Source organism: Molossus molossus, unplaced genomic scaffold (genome assembly GCF_014108415.1).
Source record: "Molossus molossus isolate mMolMol1 unplaced genomic scaffold, mMolMol1.p scaffold_m16_p_15, whole genome shotgun sequence".
Classification (NCBI taxonomy): Eukaryota; Metazoa; Chordata; class Mammalia; order Chiroptera; family Molossidae; genus Molossus; species Molossus molossus.
Window position 1 is genome coordinate 53,076,838 of NW_023425350.1, and position 16,370 is coordinate 53,093,207.

Below are 16,370 nucleotides of genomic sequence, written 5' to 3' on the forward strand. Positions count from 1 at the left end.
CGTAGGGACACACGACAGGACGCGGGCTCCAGGCCGAGCAGGGCGGCAGACCTCAGCGCCCTGGAAGCTTTCTCCCAAGCACATGAGGCGCCACTGAGGGGTTTAAGCACAGGGCGACACAACCATCGCACGACCTTTCCCCGACCCACCTGAGCAAATGCCCAATAGTCCTCATCCCTGAAGGCTTCCCACTGCAGACAGAAGCTGTGACCTTGAGTCTGGTCGTCAGCGGGGGCCAGCACCTGCCCAGCTGCCTTCATGGAGAGAGGCCATGGCTGTCCCTGGGTTAAGCCCTATGGTGCTCGGTGTTGAGGGAAGAATCAGGATGCTGTGCTCCCTGTAGCATTGTTTGAGGCCCATCATCCCCATACTCAATAAGCTGCCTTGTCTCCCTACTGCCCAGCAAGTCCAAGCCCACGATCTGGGCTTCAGCAGCCTCTCAGCCTTTACCCATTTGTTCACAAGCACCAACACTTGGATCCTAGCAGGCTAACCTCTCAGGGCCCTGGTTGCGTGCACGCTCCCATCTCTGCCCCAGTGCTCACCTTTGCCCAGCCCGGAACAGCTGTCCGCTCCCCACGTGCACCCACAAACCCTGCCCCGCTCTCAGCAGCTGGCTGTCCTCTCACAGACCCCATAGGGCTTGCACAGCTCCCTCAGCCCACGCTGGCGACGTCCTCAGATCAGTCAGGGAGATGTCGCCACGCACTCATTCTGTTCCTGCAGCTATTGCCTGGAATGGCTACTTTATCTCACGTTGTTACTCCTCCCGTCAACGTTTGCGTTCTTGCCCCCACCGCTACCTCCACTCTATTGTAGGCTCTTGGTGATGGAGACCTGCCTTGCTCACGTTCCAGCCCCTAGCACAGGGCTGGCCCCTGCCTGGTAGGAGCTCAGACAACCATCTGTGCTTTGAATTTCCTCAGCCCCAGGAAGTGACTCGGTGATGAAGATTCCTATGCAAGATAACTGGGTGGGGGAGGTTGAGGAAAGGGTCCCTCCCTCAAATTATTATCATCATCAACGGGTATTTGTCATACGTCTCTGTTGCTCAGTAACAGGGCACAAGACCTGCCCCTCCAATCTGTAATGATGGACTCAGAAGTCTGCAAGCAAGAGATGGAGACAGAAAAAGGGAGAAGCAACAAGACGTGGAATGGAGACCGGGCAGGGATGGAGGCAGAGACGTGGTGCAGGAGAAAGACGGTGACAAGGACAGACAGAAGCAGGGTCGAGGAAGGGGAGCAGGGAGCAGAAGGCAGGAAGAGTCCAGGAGCAACCAAAGAGACAGAGAGGGAGAGGTGGAAGGTCAGCGGGAGAGTGGGCCCCTCCCTCCTCCGCTGCCTCAGTGCCAGGCTGGGCTCTGGCATCCTCAAAGCCTCTCCTGAAACTCCTGCATGTTGGAGCATGAAGGCCAGGAGGAAGGCAGCCAAGCTGGAAGGCGGCCGAGGACGAGATGCTGGGGTGGCATGCACCCAGGAGGTGGCAGTGAGATGAGGAGACATTGCCCTGTCTCGCTGGCCCCCACCAGCATGCACCCCACCCGACCTAGCCAAGAGGCGGCCGCCACGCCCAGCCAAGGGCTAAGCCAGGCTGGAGAGGGAGTCCTTCTCCAAGGTGCCTGCTGGGGACAGGGAAAGGGAGTGGCTCAATTGAGACCGTGGCAGTTGGGGGGTGCGGGGGGGTCAGGAATGAAAAGGAAAGCTGGGATTAAAGTTTCAGTGACCTGCCTCGGAACACCCAGGCGTTGTGCGGGCCAGGTCCGGGCACTGAGAAGACAGCCATCCAGCAAGGATGAGGGAGAAGAGGCACTGGCTACTGGTGAGTGCAGTGGCCGGGGAGACAGAGAGCCAGCTGCCCCTTAGAGAACCAGAGGCCTCCCCATCTCCTCCCACTGTGGGACCTCTTCCTATGGCACAGGTTAGGCAGCCACTGTCTGAGGGCTCGGACCCCAGCTAATGAGAATGGGGGGAGGTGGTAGGTTGAACCTCAGGAAGGCTGGGTCTGGGGAGGTCTAGGAAAGATCCCCGTATGTGTGTCATGGTGAGAGATGGAGAAAAAGCCAAGAGGGAAGGGACTAAGAGGCAGAAGTCGAAGAGTTCTGAGAATAGCTGGCCAACATTTGCAATTCATCCGTGCACTTAAGCAACATTTATTGACACAGAAAAAAAAAGGGGGGGGGGTCCAATTAGAAACAAGCATCTGCAGACAAATCCTAACCCTGATCACAGTCTGAACCCTAACCTGGCCTCAGACCAAACTCTAACCCTGGCCCAGCCTCTCCACTAAACCTGTCCTCAGACTTACCCTAATCCCAACTCCTCCAGCTTCACCGAGCCTCATCTTGGCAACTGGCCACCTCAACACTGTGTTTTGATCTCAAAGATGCAAGAAAGGAGCAGATAGATGCTTCTGGAGAAACAGAACACGGCGCACAGCTGCAGGGTATGGCGGGAGTGACACTGACTGCGTGCTGAAAGTGACTGCACCAGCCACCCCAAGCCCTTGTCCAGCAGAGCCCTAAGGCCCTCCGCTACCAGGTCCCTTCCTGGCCCTCCGTCCCCTCCCCCAGCCTGCCAGGCAAGTGTGCCCACTCTCCCCCAACCCTCGGCCCTTGTCCCACTTGGGGCCATTCTGAACCCCCTGCCCCAACTTCGGAGCCTCCTGAGTCTTCAGTCAAGCACAGTCTTGGTCTTCTTCCCAAACTAATCCCAGCCAGCAGGCCCTCGCCCTCCTCTGAATGCCGCATCGATGTGATTTAGTAATCCCTCTGGCCACTAATCACAAATATTCCTTCTTTTGTCTTCTTAAACTGTTCTTTTCCTTGTCAGGATGATTGCATTGTAAGATGTACACTCAAACTATTTCCCCGAGTAGAGGGTAATTTTCCCACCATTATAAGCAATGCTGAGATTGAACATCCTTAAATATATCTTTATGCACTTGTATACTTTAAAAATATCTCTTCATCCAGAGGGATACCCTGAACATAATTTTAAAAGTCAAAAAAGTGTGTGTGCACAGCAAAGAAAACCATTAACAAAATTAAAAAACCTACTGAATGGGAGAACATATTTGCCAATGATGCATCTGATAAGGGATTAATATTCAACTTTATAAAGACCTTATAAAACTCAACACCAGAAAAACACATAATCCAATTAAATATGGGCAAAGGACCTAAACAGACACTTCTCCAAAGAGGACATACAGAAAGTCAATAGACATATGAAAAAATTCTCAACATCACTAATCATCAGAGAAACGCAAATTGAAACCACAATGAGGTATCACCTCACGCCTGTCAAAATGGCTTTCATAAATAAATCAACAAATAACAAGTGCTGGTGAGGATGACGAGAACCTCACTCACTGTTGGGAATGCAGACTGCTGCAGCCACTGTAAAAAGCAGTATGAGTTACCTCAAACAATTAAAAATGTAACTGCCTTATGACCCAGAGATTCCACTTCTGGGAATATATCTGAAGAAACCCAAAGCACTAATTAAAAAGAATAAATGCACCCCTATGTTCATTGCAGCATTATTTACAGTAGCCAAGACTTGGAAGCAGCCCAGGTGTCCATCAGTAGATGGGTGGATAAAAAAGCTGTGGTACAGCCCGGCTGGTTTGGTTCAGTGGTTGAGTGTTGACCCAGGCAGCAAAGAGGTCACTGGTCTGCAACATGCCCAGGTTGCAGACTCATCCCCAGTAGGGGGTGTGTTGGAGGCAGCCGATCAATGTTTCTCTCTCACATCAATGTTTCTCTCTCTCTCTCTGTTCCTCTCTCTCTCAAATCAATTTTTAAAAAAAACATTTTTTAAAAAGCTGCAGTACATTTACACAATGGAATACTACTTGGCCATAAAAAAGAAGGAAATCTTATTCTTTGTGACAGCACTGATGGACCTAGAGAGATTTATGCTAAGTGAAGTAAGCTAGTCAAAGAAACATACGTACCGTGTGATTTCACTCATATGTGGAATCTCATAAACAAAATAAACTAACAAACAAAATAGAAATAGACTCAAAAAGAGAGAAGGGACTGACATCTGTCTGAGGGGAGGGGTTCGGGGATGGGTGAAAATGGTGAAGGGATTAAGAAAACAGCACTCTTACACACAGACAACAGTATGGTGATTACCAGAAGAGAGGGGGGTGTGGGGAGGTAGAGGTGGAGATAAATGGTGATGGAAGAGATTTGACTTGGGGTGAGGAACACACAATGCAATATTACAGATGAGGTATTATAAAATTGTACACCTGAAACCTATATGATTTTCTTAACCAATGCCACCCTAATACATCCAATAAAAAAGTAAATATTAGCCCTGGCCGGTTTTGCTCAGTGGTTAGAGCATTGGCCTGCGGTCTGGAGAGACCCAGGTTCGGTTCCCGCTAAGGGCACGTACCTCGGTTGCAGTTTGTCCCTGGCCCTGGTTGGGTCGTGTGGGTGGCAACCACTCGATATGTCCCTTTCACGTCTATGTTTCTCTCTCTCTCTCTCTCTCCCCCCCACTCTATCTGAATAAAATATCAAAAAATGTCCTCAGGTGAGAATTTTAAAAAAAAGTTAAAAAAAAAAGTAAAAATTAATCAATATTTTTTAAAAGTTTATGATGAAAATGAGTAATGCCTTGGGTCACTCCTCCCCTATTCCCAGAGACACTCACAATTCCTTTAGTGATTTTTCTGGCATTTAACGACATGCATCTAAATGATGTGTTTATATTCTGCTTCCTTGATTGATCGGGTTTAAACATCATCTATTTACTTCTTACTACGGAAGATGGAAAGGGAGTCTTTTATACAGGCACACACGAACATTTATCCTTTATCTGGTCTTCTAAGAAAGCTAAATTACAGCATTTTCAAATCTGAGCCATGTAGCATACTATGAGTTTTCGTTCTTGTAAAATTTTTAGTTCTTTCTGAAGCTAATAACAGCCTCCTTCTTATTTACCTCAATTTCTTGATACCTAATGCTAAGTCTTTTAGAATTTACGACAGACCCATTAAAGCTCTCTAAATAAGTTCAACACCTCAAGTCATCTGTCATTGTTTTTCTTAAAAATTTCCTCATGTAAGCTATCCACCCTGCTGTTACCGTCTGCACTGGCTCGCCTCTCCACACCACTAGCACTTCTTTCATCATCATCTGAATTCACTTTTCTTCTCTCTTGTGTTGGCTCTCCTATTTCCTAGCTCTCTTGTTTTCCATTTTCCTAGTTTATTCCCTTATTTTGCTGGGATACAACCTCCTGTGGTTTCTCCAGAAAGAGTAAGAGATACAACTTTTGAGAAATGAGGTTGTCTGAAAATGCTTTTATTCTATCGTCAAGATTGATTGATAGTTTAGCTGGATATACAATTTTAAATTTATACTTTAAAGATCCTTTCTGCTAAAATATAGCCAAATATTCAAAAAAATTATCTCAAACACATTTTCTATTTTATAATTATGCTCACAAAACATAAGGAAAATAAAAATAACAAAGTCAAGAAACTGTTCTTCCATCATTGAGATCTACAGTTTAGGTCAGATATTCTCAACATGGCTTTACATTAGAATCACCTGTGGAGCTTAAAAAACATAGTGATATCCTAGAATCAATTTAATTGGTCTGCAATGGGGATGGGCATCATTGTTTCAGTCAGAAATTTCTCCTGGTCAGATGTAAAATGTTGTATTTTTTATTATGGTAAAATATACATAACGTAAAATTTACCATTTAGTCATCCCTACTGTATAATTCAGCGGCTTTAAGTATGTTCACATTGTGCTACCATCTCTGCAATCCAACTGCAGAACTTTTTCATTTTCTAAAACTGGAACTCTGCAACCATTAGATAACCTCATTCCTCCCTTACTCCAGTCCCTGGCCACCACTTTCTACTTTCTGTCTTTATGAATTTACTCTACTCAGCACCTCAGATAAGTGGAATTATATATCATACTGTCCTTTTGTGATTGTCTAATTTCACTCAGCATAATGTTTTCAAGGTCCATTTATGTTGTAGTATGTATCAAAATTTCCTTCCTTTTAAAAGTACAATAATATTCCATTACATGTATGTACCATATTTTGTTTATCCATTCATCTGTTGATGGCTATTGTAAGACACTTCTGTCTGTTGTGTATAATGATGCTATAATCATGGATATGCAAATGTCTCTTCAAGACTTGCTTTCGATTCTTCTGAATATATACCCAGATGTTGAATTGCTACATTATATGCTAACTAAGAAAAAAATGTTTTCTTTATTGATTTGAGAGACAGAGGAAAGGAAAGGGAGAGAGAGAGAAATATTGATGAGAGACAACATCGACTGGCCACATCCTGCATGCCCCTCCCCCCCCCCGCAACTGGGGATTTGGCCCACAACCTGGGCATGTGCCCTGACTGGAAATCGAACTGGTGACCTCTCGGTACATGGGCCGATGTTCAACCACTGAGTCACACCGGCCAGGCTCATATGCTAACTTCATATATAACTTTTTGAGGAACCACCATACTGTTTTCTTTTTTTTATCCTCACCTGAGGACATTTTTCTATTTTTTGTTCAGGTATAGTGGGAGGGAGAGAGAGGAACAGAGAGAGGGAGAGAAACATCGACGTGAAAGGGACACATGGAGTGGCTACCACCCGCATGACCAACCAGGGCCGGGGACAAACTGCAAGCGAGGTACATGCCCTTAGCGGGAACCGAACCTGGGTCTCTCTGGACCACAGGCTGATGCTCTAACCACTTAGCAGCCGGCCAGGGCCACCATACTGTTTTCTATAGCTGCTGTACCATTTTACAATCCCACTAGCAATGTACACAGGTTACAATTTCTCCACACCATCACCAACATTTGTTATTTTCTAGGGGAAGGGGGTGTTGTTTATAGTAGTCAAATTAATGGTGTGGTGTCTCATAGAGGTTTTGATTTGAGTTTCCCTAACAATTAGTTATGTTGCACATCTTTTTATGTGCTTATTTACCATTTTTATATCTTTTATGGAAAAATGTCTATCAAAACCTTTTACTTATTTTTTGGTTGAGGTGGGTTTTTTTTTTTAAGTATAGGAGTTCTTTACATACTCTAAATATTAATCTCTTATTTGATGTATGATTTGCAAATATTTTCTTCCATTCTGAGGGTTGCCTTTTCACTTGCTGAATATGTCCTTTGATGCATAAAATGGTTTAATTTTTATAAAGTACATCTGTCTGTTTTTCTTTTGTTGCCTGTGCTTTCTGTGTCATACTCAATAAGTCATTGTCAAATCTAATGTTATATAGGTTTTACCTATTCTTTCTTCTAGGAGCTTTACAGTTTTATTCTATTATTATGTTAAGGTCTTAATCCATTTTGCATTCATTTGTATATACTGCATAAGGTAAGGGTCCAACCTTATTCTTTTGCATGTGGACATCCAATTTTTCCATCATCATTAGTTGACAACACTGTTTTTTACCATTGAATGGTCTTGGCTCCCTTGTCAAAACCATTTGACCATATATGCAAGGGTTTAGTTCTGGGCTCTCTATTCATTCCATTGGTGTATACATCTGTCTCCATGGCAGATCACATTGTTTTGATTACTATTGCTTTATAGTAAGTGTTGAAATCAGAAAATGTGACACCTCCAACTTTGTCCTTTTTTTCCAAGATTGTTTGACTATTTGAAGTTTCTTGAGATGTCATATGAATTTTAGAATGTATGTTTCTATTTCTGCAAAAACAAACAAAAAACACCACATCACTGGGATTTCGATAAAGATTGCATTGCGTCTGTAAATTTCTTTGGATTGTATTAAATTTTTAACAATATTAAGTCTTCCAATCCAGGCAGAGAATTTTTTTTGTAACTCCCATTTAAAATCCTATGGAGGAAGCAAGGAGTCCATGTTCTTTCATTTGTCTTTGAATGTATGTCTGCTAAGCCATTCAACTGAAAACTGTAAAACATCTTTATTAGTTGTTTCACAACTAATGAATGGGAATTATAATTACTTTTCCTTATATTATTTATCAGTAAAGAACCCACATGACTTCTCATTGGGATTATACATCAGAGTCACCTGAGAGATTTTGTTTTGTTTTGTATTAATATAAAATCCTGTTCACCCCATATCTAAGACATACTGAGTTATAACTTCTGGCATTTAAAAATAAAACAAAATCTACCACTAGGTTAAAAAAAATCTAGGAGCATTAAAAATAAACAATCCCCCAAAAAGAGCAAGAGAAAGAAAAGGAAGCTGGCAGAGGTACAAATGTGAAAGAAGAAATGCCACTGAAGGCAAATGCCAGCGTGGGCACTGGAAGAGAAAAACAAGCAATCAGCTGCAAAGATCAACTGGAAAAAAAAAAAAAAGAAGAGGAAAAGAAAACCACATAGGAAAATCAGATAGTACAAGGTTTAAAAATATCAGTAATCACCCTGCCCGGTTTGGCTCAGCGGTTAGAGCATCGGCCTGCGGACCAGAGAGTCCCAGGTTCAGTTCCCTCTGGGGGCACGTACTTTGCTTGCAGTTTTTCCCTGGCCCGGTTGGGGTCGTGCAGGTGGCGAATATTCAATGTGTCACTCTCACATCAGTGTTTCTCTCTCTCTCTTCCTCCAGCTCTCCCTCCCTCTATCTGAAGATAAATGCAAAAATGTCCTTGGGTGAGGATAAAAAAATAAATAAATAAACAAAAATAAAAATATCAGTAATCACCATAAAGTTAAGTAAACTAACATCACCAGTTAGAAGATGGATGTGGTCAGATTAGACTTTTTAAAAGGAGGAAATGAAACTGTCATTATTTGCAGATGACATGGCATGATACTATATGTAGAAAACCCCAAAGACTCCATCAAAAATTTAGACTTAATAAATGAATTTGGCAAAGTAGCAGGATACAAAATTAAAGTCAAGAAATCGATGGCATTCTTATACACCAATGATGAACTCACAGAAAGAGAAACTAAGAAAAAAAATCCCATTTACCATTGTGGCAAAAAACTTAAGATACCTAGGAATAAATTTAACCAAAGAAATAAAATACTTATTTGCAGAAAACTACAGCTCATTGAAAAAAGAAATAGAGGAAGATATAAAAAAGTGGAAGCACACACCTTGTTCATGGATTGGAAGAATTAACATCATTAAAATGTCCATCCTACCTAAAACAATCTATAGATTCAATGCAATCCCCATCAAAATAACAATGATATATTTCACAGAACTAGAACAAATACTTCAAAAGTTCATATGGAACCAAAAAAGACCTCGAATAGCCACAGCAATCTTGAAAAAGAAGAACAAAGTTGGAGGGATCACATTACCAGATTTCAGGTTATACTACAAAGCCACTGTAATCAAAACAGCCCGGTACTGGCACACAAACGGACATATAGACTAGTGGAACAGAACAGAGAACCCAGAAATGGACCCAAGGCAATATGCTCAATTAATATTTGACAAAAGTGGCAAGAGCATACAGTGGAGTAAAAACAGCCTCTTTAATAAATGGTGTTGGGAAAATTGGACAGCTACATGCAAAAAATTGAAACTAGACTATCATCTTACACTATACACAAGAATAAACTCAAAATGGATAAAAGACTTAAATGTGACTCATGAATCCATAAAAATTCTAGAAGAAAAGGTAGGCAACAAAATTTTGGACATCATACACAGCAGGATTTTCACTGATACATCACCTAAGGCAACAGAAACAAAGGAGAAAATGAACGCGTGAGACTATATCGAACTCAAAAGCTTCTGCACAGCAAAAGATACAATCATCAAAATGGAAAGGCAAGCCACTGTATGGGAGAGCATAAATGCCAATGATATATCAGATAAGGGGTTAATTTCCAATATATATAGTGTGCTCATACAACTCAACGAAAGGAAGACAAAGAACCCAATTAAAAAATGGGCAGAGGAGCTGAACAGACACCTCTCCAAACAGGACATACAAATGGCAGAGAGACATATGACATCACTAATGCTCAACATCACTAATCATCAGAGAGATGCAAATTAAAACAACAATGAGGTGCAAGAATGGTCACCAACAAATCATCAAACAACAAGTGTTAGTGAGGGTGTGGAGAAAAGGGGACTCTAGTACACTGCTGGTGGGAATGCAGACTGGTGCAGCCACTATAGAAAACATTATGGTGTTACCTCAAAAATTAAAAATTGAACTTCCATTTGACCCAGAGATCCCACTTCTAGGAATATATCGTAAGAAGCCTGAAACACCAATCAGAAAGAATATATGTACCCCCATGTTCGTAGCAGCACTATTTATAATAGCTAAGATCTGGAAACAGCCCAAATATCCATTAGTAGATGAATGGATAAAAAAGCTGTGGTACATATACACAATGGAGTACTGTGCAGCTGTAAGAAAGAAAGATCTCTTATCCTTTGAGACGACATGGAGGGACCTGGAAAGTATTATCTTAAGTGAAACAAACCCAACAGAGAAAGACAAGTATGATATGATCTCACTTATTTGTGGAATATAATGAACATAACAGTCTGAGGAATGGGGTATTCCCAGAGACGTGGAAGTGGGGTACAGACTGACAATACCCAGAAGAGGGTGTGGTGGGGGAGAGATAAACCACAGAACTTATATGCATGTGTGCATGAACAATGGACATGGACAACAAAGCTGGGGACAAGGAGGGGAAAAAGGAGAAACATCTGTAACAAAAATAAATAAATTAATTTTAAAAAATAAATATAACACACACAGAGAGACACACAAAAAAATAATAATAAAGTGTATCTATGTGCTGTTTTAAAATAGCATCCGTGAAGCATGAAGACAGGTTGAAAGGGAAAGGATAAAAATATATGTTGTAGGCAAATACTTACAAAGAAAAGATAGCTAGGTAGCTATAAGACAAATTTTAAGATAAGAAGCATTATCAAGGACAAAAAGTCACTACATAATGAGAAAAAGTGTAATGTACTGGGAAGATCTAATAATTATAAACATTTTTATACTTTTTAGAATAGGTGATAGACCTAGAGAGAATAGACCAACTCATCATTATAATGAGTAATTTTAACACAACTCATTCATTTACCTATGGCTGAAGGAAAGTAAAAATCATTAAGATATATAAGATTTGACCAACACACTGAAGAAGCTTTATTTAATGGCTATTTCAGCACCCCAGAATCAGAAATACACACACTTTTTGAACACACATGAATAATTAACTTCACACCAGGACATAAAGCAAGCCTTAACACATTTCAGAGAATGTATCATTTTAAACTACAATTTCTGATCACAGTTCAATAAAATAGAACCCAATAACAAAAATACAATTATTTTAGAAATACATTTCTAATTAATAGTTCCAAGAAGAAATCATAATAGAAATTTAATATAGTTCAGTTTCTAACCAACATGGTGAAGCAATAAAAAGATTTACTCTCTCACCTTACACAATTAGAAAATAGGCAAACATATACCAAAAAATAAAAATAAATTTTAGGCATTGGACAGTAAGTAACACAGAACTTTAATAACTGAGAGAAGGGAAACAAACAAAATTAACCCTATGATTTCACCGGCTTACAGCTTTCTTTTCAGAATCTGTGCAAGACAGAAAAATAAAGGAGAGATATTAAAATACTGAATCCACCAAAAAAATCTATCAACCTAGAATTTTTACCCAGCAAAATATTTTGTCAGATAAAGGCTGAGAAAATTTATTACCACCAGACCTGCACTTTAATAAAAATTAAAGAGAGGTCATAAGGCAGAAGGAAAATTATACCAGACATAAAAATGGATTCACAAAAATGGAAAAATTTACATTTGCATCTCTTTAGAAGATAATAGGCAGTTTTCAATAAAAATAATGATACTAAATAATGTAGTTTATGCAGCCGGCCAGTGTTGCTCAGTGGTTGAGCGTCAACCAATGCACCAAGAGGTCACTGGTTCGATTCCCAGTCAGGACACATACCCGGGTTATGGGCCTGATCCCCAAAGGGGGGCATGCAGAAGGCAGCCAATCGATGTTATCTCTCATTGATGTTTCTATCTCAATCCCTCTCCCTTCCTCTCTCTATAAAAATCAATGAGCCCTGGCCGATTTGGCTCAGTGGTTGGAGCATTGGCCTGCGGTCCAGAGAGACCCGGGTTCGGTTCCTGCTAAGGGCACGTACCTCGGTTGTGGTTTGTCCCTGTCCCTGGTTGGGTCCTGCGGGAGGCAGCCACTCAGTGTGTCCGTTTCACATCGATGCTTCTCTCTCTCTCTCTCTCTTCCTCTCTCTCCCTCTCACTCTATCTGAACAAAAAATGGAAAAATGTCCTTGGGTGAGGATAAAAAAAAAAAAAAAATCAATGAAAAAAACCACACTATATATTGGGAACAGAGAGTTACAAACTAATGGTATAAACCTCCGCCTTAAGAAACTAAAAAAAAAAAAAAAGAAAAGAAAAAAAATTAAACCCAAAGTAAGAAAAGAAGAGAAATTAATTTTATTTTTTTCCAATTTTTATTAATTTATTTTTGTTACAAATGTTTCTCCTTTTCCCCCCCTTGACACACTCCTCCCTATCCTGTCCCCCCCACCAATTAGCATTGTTGTCTATGTCCATTGGTTACACATACATGCATATAAGTTCTTTGGTTTATCTCATCCATTCCCCACCCCACCCCTCCTCTGAGGTTTGTCAGTCTGAACCATACTCGTTTCTATGTCTCTGGGTCTATTTTGTTCATCAGCCGAGAAATTAATTTTAGATAGAAAACAGAAAAACAGTGAAACTAAAAACTGGTTCTTCAAAATACACGAAGTAAAAATTGACATCACAATTACGATATCAAAACGAATAAAGAGTATGAAAAATTCCATGGTATTCATAATATTTAATTTATAAAACATCTTTTAACCTTTTAGTAAATTGAATCCAGCAACATATTTCAGAAAGGGCAATACAACACAATTAAATGAGGTTTATTTCAGAAATGTAAAATTGGCTCAACATTCTAAAAGCAGTGCATTTAATTTAGCATATTTGGCAAGCTGAAAACTGATTCCCCAAAAGGTATTCACAGCCTAATTCCTGGAACCTGTAGATGTTACCTTATTTGGGAAAAGGGTCCTTGCAGATGACAGAAGTCAGGGATTTTGAGAAGAGGTGGTAACCCTCACCTCAGCTGGGCTATTTCAGTGGGCTCTAAATGCCATCCTAAGTGTCCTTGTAAGGGAGACCCGGAGGGAGGGTGACACAGAAAAGAAGAGGCAGTGTGACCACAGATTGGCACGATGTGGCCACAGGTCAAAGGAATCCGACCACCCTCTCCAGAGAATAAACCCCCTGGGGCAGGGGAGAGGCGGGCACTCACTGACAGAGTTGAAGAGGGGCCTCTTAAAGCTTTCCCGTGTCCGCCACACATCCTTCCCGACGGGGGCCTTCTGTTCTCGGGTAAGATCCTGTGGTACAAACCAGGGGAGTCCTCAGCTTTCCGAGGTTCACCAAGTAACCTATGACTCATCCTTCGATTTTCTAGCGTACAAAATTGTGTTCCTCTTTTCTTCTCTTCCACTCTCCCCACCCCTGGGGGTTGAAGCCTCTTTAAACAATCCCTTTGCTGGAGCTTTAGTGAGATTTTGGAAGAGAACAAAATTAAATGCACGTGTTCAATTTGCCATTCTCTGCTCATCCATTCATTTTCAACTTCCAAAGCTATGTTGACAACTCTATTCCCTGTCATCTCCCTGCTGTTTCACACTCGTCTTTTACTTGGTGTCAGTCTAGTGGGGTTCGGGGCCGGGAGGATGGCCGACATCAATCCATTTATTCAATCCACCACGTTTTACTTGAGGCTTTCCAAATATTTGCTTAGGATACATTCCTTCCCAGAAGTAGAATGACTGTGACTAGGGCTTGCTTGCGTTTTAAGGCTTTTGGTAGAGATGGGAAAACTGCCCTCCAGAAAAGTTGTAATAATTTTTTTTTAATTTTTTATTTATTAATTTGTTTTTGTTACAGATGTTTTTCATTTTTCCCCTATTGACACCCTCCTCCCCTTCCCCGCCCCATCCCCAGCTTTGTTGTCTGTGTTCATTGGTCGTGCACACATGCATGTAAGTTCTGTGGTTTATCTCTTCCCTCACAAACTCCCCCTCCTCTGAGGCTAGTCAGTCTGTACCCCACCTCTATGTCTCTGGGTTAATTTTGTTCACATTTTGTTTAGTTCATTATATTCCACCAATAAGTGAGATCATGCGATATTTGTTTTTCTCTGCTTGGCTTGTTTCGCTTAGCATAATACTCTCCAGGTCCTTCCATGCCATCTCAAAGGATAAGAGATCTTTCTTTCTTACAGCTGCATAATATTTCATTGTGTACATGTTCCACCGCTTTCGAGTCCACTCATCTACTGATGGACACTTGGGTTGTTTCCAGATCTTAGCTATTGTAAATAGTGCTCTTAGGACAATTTTAAAATGGGTTATCTGTGTGCTTTTCTTATTCATCTGTAGAAGTTCTTTATATATTCTTGATACAAATCCATCATCCTCTGCAGGTATTGCAAATATTTTCTCTTAGATTATACTTTGACTTTCTACTTTCTTTTAAAAGTCTTTTAGAGTACTAAAGTTTTTAATGCTTTTATTTTGCCATATTGTCTTTATTTCTTTCTCTCTTTCTTTTTTTAAGACTTTAACAGCAGTTTTTTGGTTCAGAGCAAAATTCAGGGGAAGGTACAGAAATTTCCCATATAGAGTGTCTGTGCCCCCACACACGCATAGCCTTCTTCATTATTAACATCCCTTAGTAGAGTGGTACATCTGTTACAGTGGATGAACCTACGCTGACATATCATAATAACATAGTATACATTGAGCTTCACTCTTGGTATTGCATATTCTACAGGTTTTGACAAAGGTATAATGACATGTATCCACCATTGTAATATCATACAGAATATTTTCACTGCCCTAAAATCCCCTCTATTCTACTGATTCATCCCTCCTCTCCACTCAACTCCTAGAAACCATTGATCTTTTTAGTGTCTCCCTAGGTTTGCCTTTACCAGAATATCGTATAATCAAAATCATAGCATATATAGCCTTTTCAGGTTGGCTTCTTTCACTTAGTAATATGCTTTCAAAGTTCCTCTATGTCCTTTCATGGCTTGATAGCTCATTTCTTTTTAGCACTGAATAATATTCTATTGTCTGGACATGCCACAGTTCATTCATTCACCTTCTGAAGGACAACTTGGTGCTTCCAAGTTTTGGCAATAATGAATGAAGCCTCTACAAACACTCATGTGCAGGGTTTTGTGTGGACATGAGTTTTCAGTTCACTTTGGTAAATACCAAAGAACATGACTACTGTGATGTTTGGTCAGAGTATATTTAGTTTTGTAAGGAACTGCCAAACTATTGTCAAAAGTGGCTGTCCCATTTTGCAATCCCATCAGCAGTGAATGGGATTTCCTGTTGCTCCACATCCTCACCTACATTTGATGTCAGTGTTCCGGATTTTGGTCATTCTAATAGGTAGGAAATGGTATTTTATTGTTGCTTTAATTTGCATTTCCCTGATGACATATGATGTGGAACGTGTTTATTTGTCAACTGTATATCTTTTTTGGTGAGATATCTGTGCTAAGGTCTTTAGCCCATTTATAAATCAGGTTGTTTGTTTTCTTATTGTTGAGTTTTAAGAGTTCTTTGTATATTTTCGGTAACAGTTTTGTGGGGATTTTTTTTAGAATTTTTATATGTGTTTATTTGCGCCAAACTGATGACATTGCAAGGAAGCAAGATCTCGAATGCTCCCTTGGTTAACAGTTTGTTATCAGATGTGTCTTTTGCAAATATTTCCTTCCAGTCTGTGGCTTGTCTTCTCATTCTCTTGACATTATCTTTTGTTTTTCAAAAGTTTATAATTTTAATTAAATCCAGATTGTCAGTTATTTCTTTTATGAGTTGTGCTTTAGTGTTGTATCTAAAAAAAGTCATCACCATACCCAATGTCATCTAGAATTTCTCTTATGTTATTTTCTAGGAGTTTTATAGCTTTGCATGTATAAATTTACATTGAGAGCTGTGATCCATTTTGAGTTCATTTTTCTGACGGATGTAAGGTCTATGTCTAGATTTTTTTTGCATAGGATGTCCAATTGTTCCAGCTCCAAGTTATTCATTTTAATATAGACAATGATGTTGATATTTTCCTTATAGATGACATTTTTGTTTCTGGCTTAAGAAATGATTTTAAAATGTTTGGATATTAATGCATAAGTCTTCAAACTATTCAGAGTTTATTTCTGTACATGGTGAAAAGTAGAATTCCAATTTAATCTTCTTCCACATGGATAACCA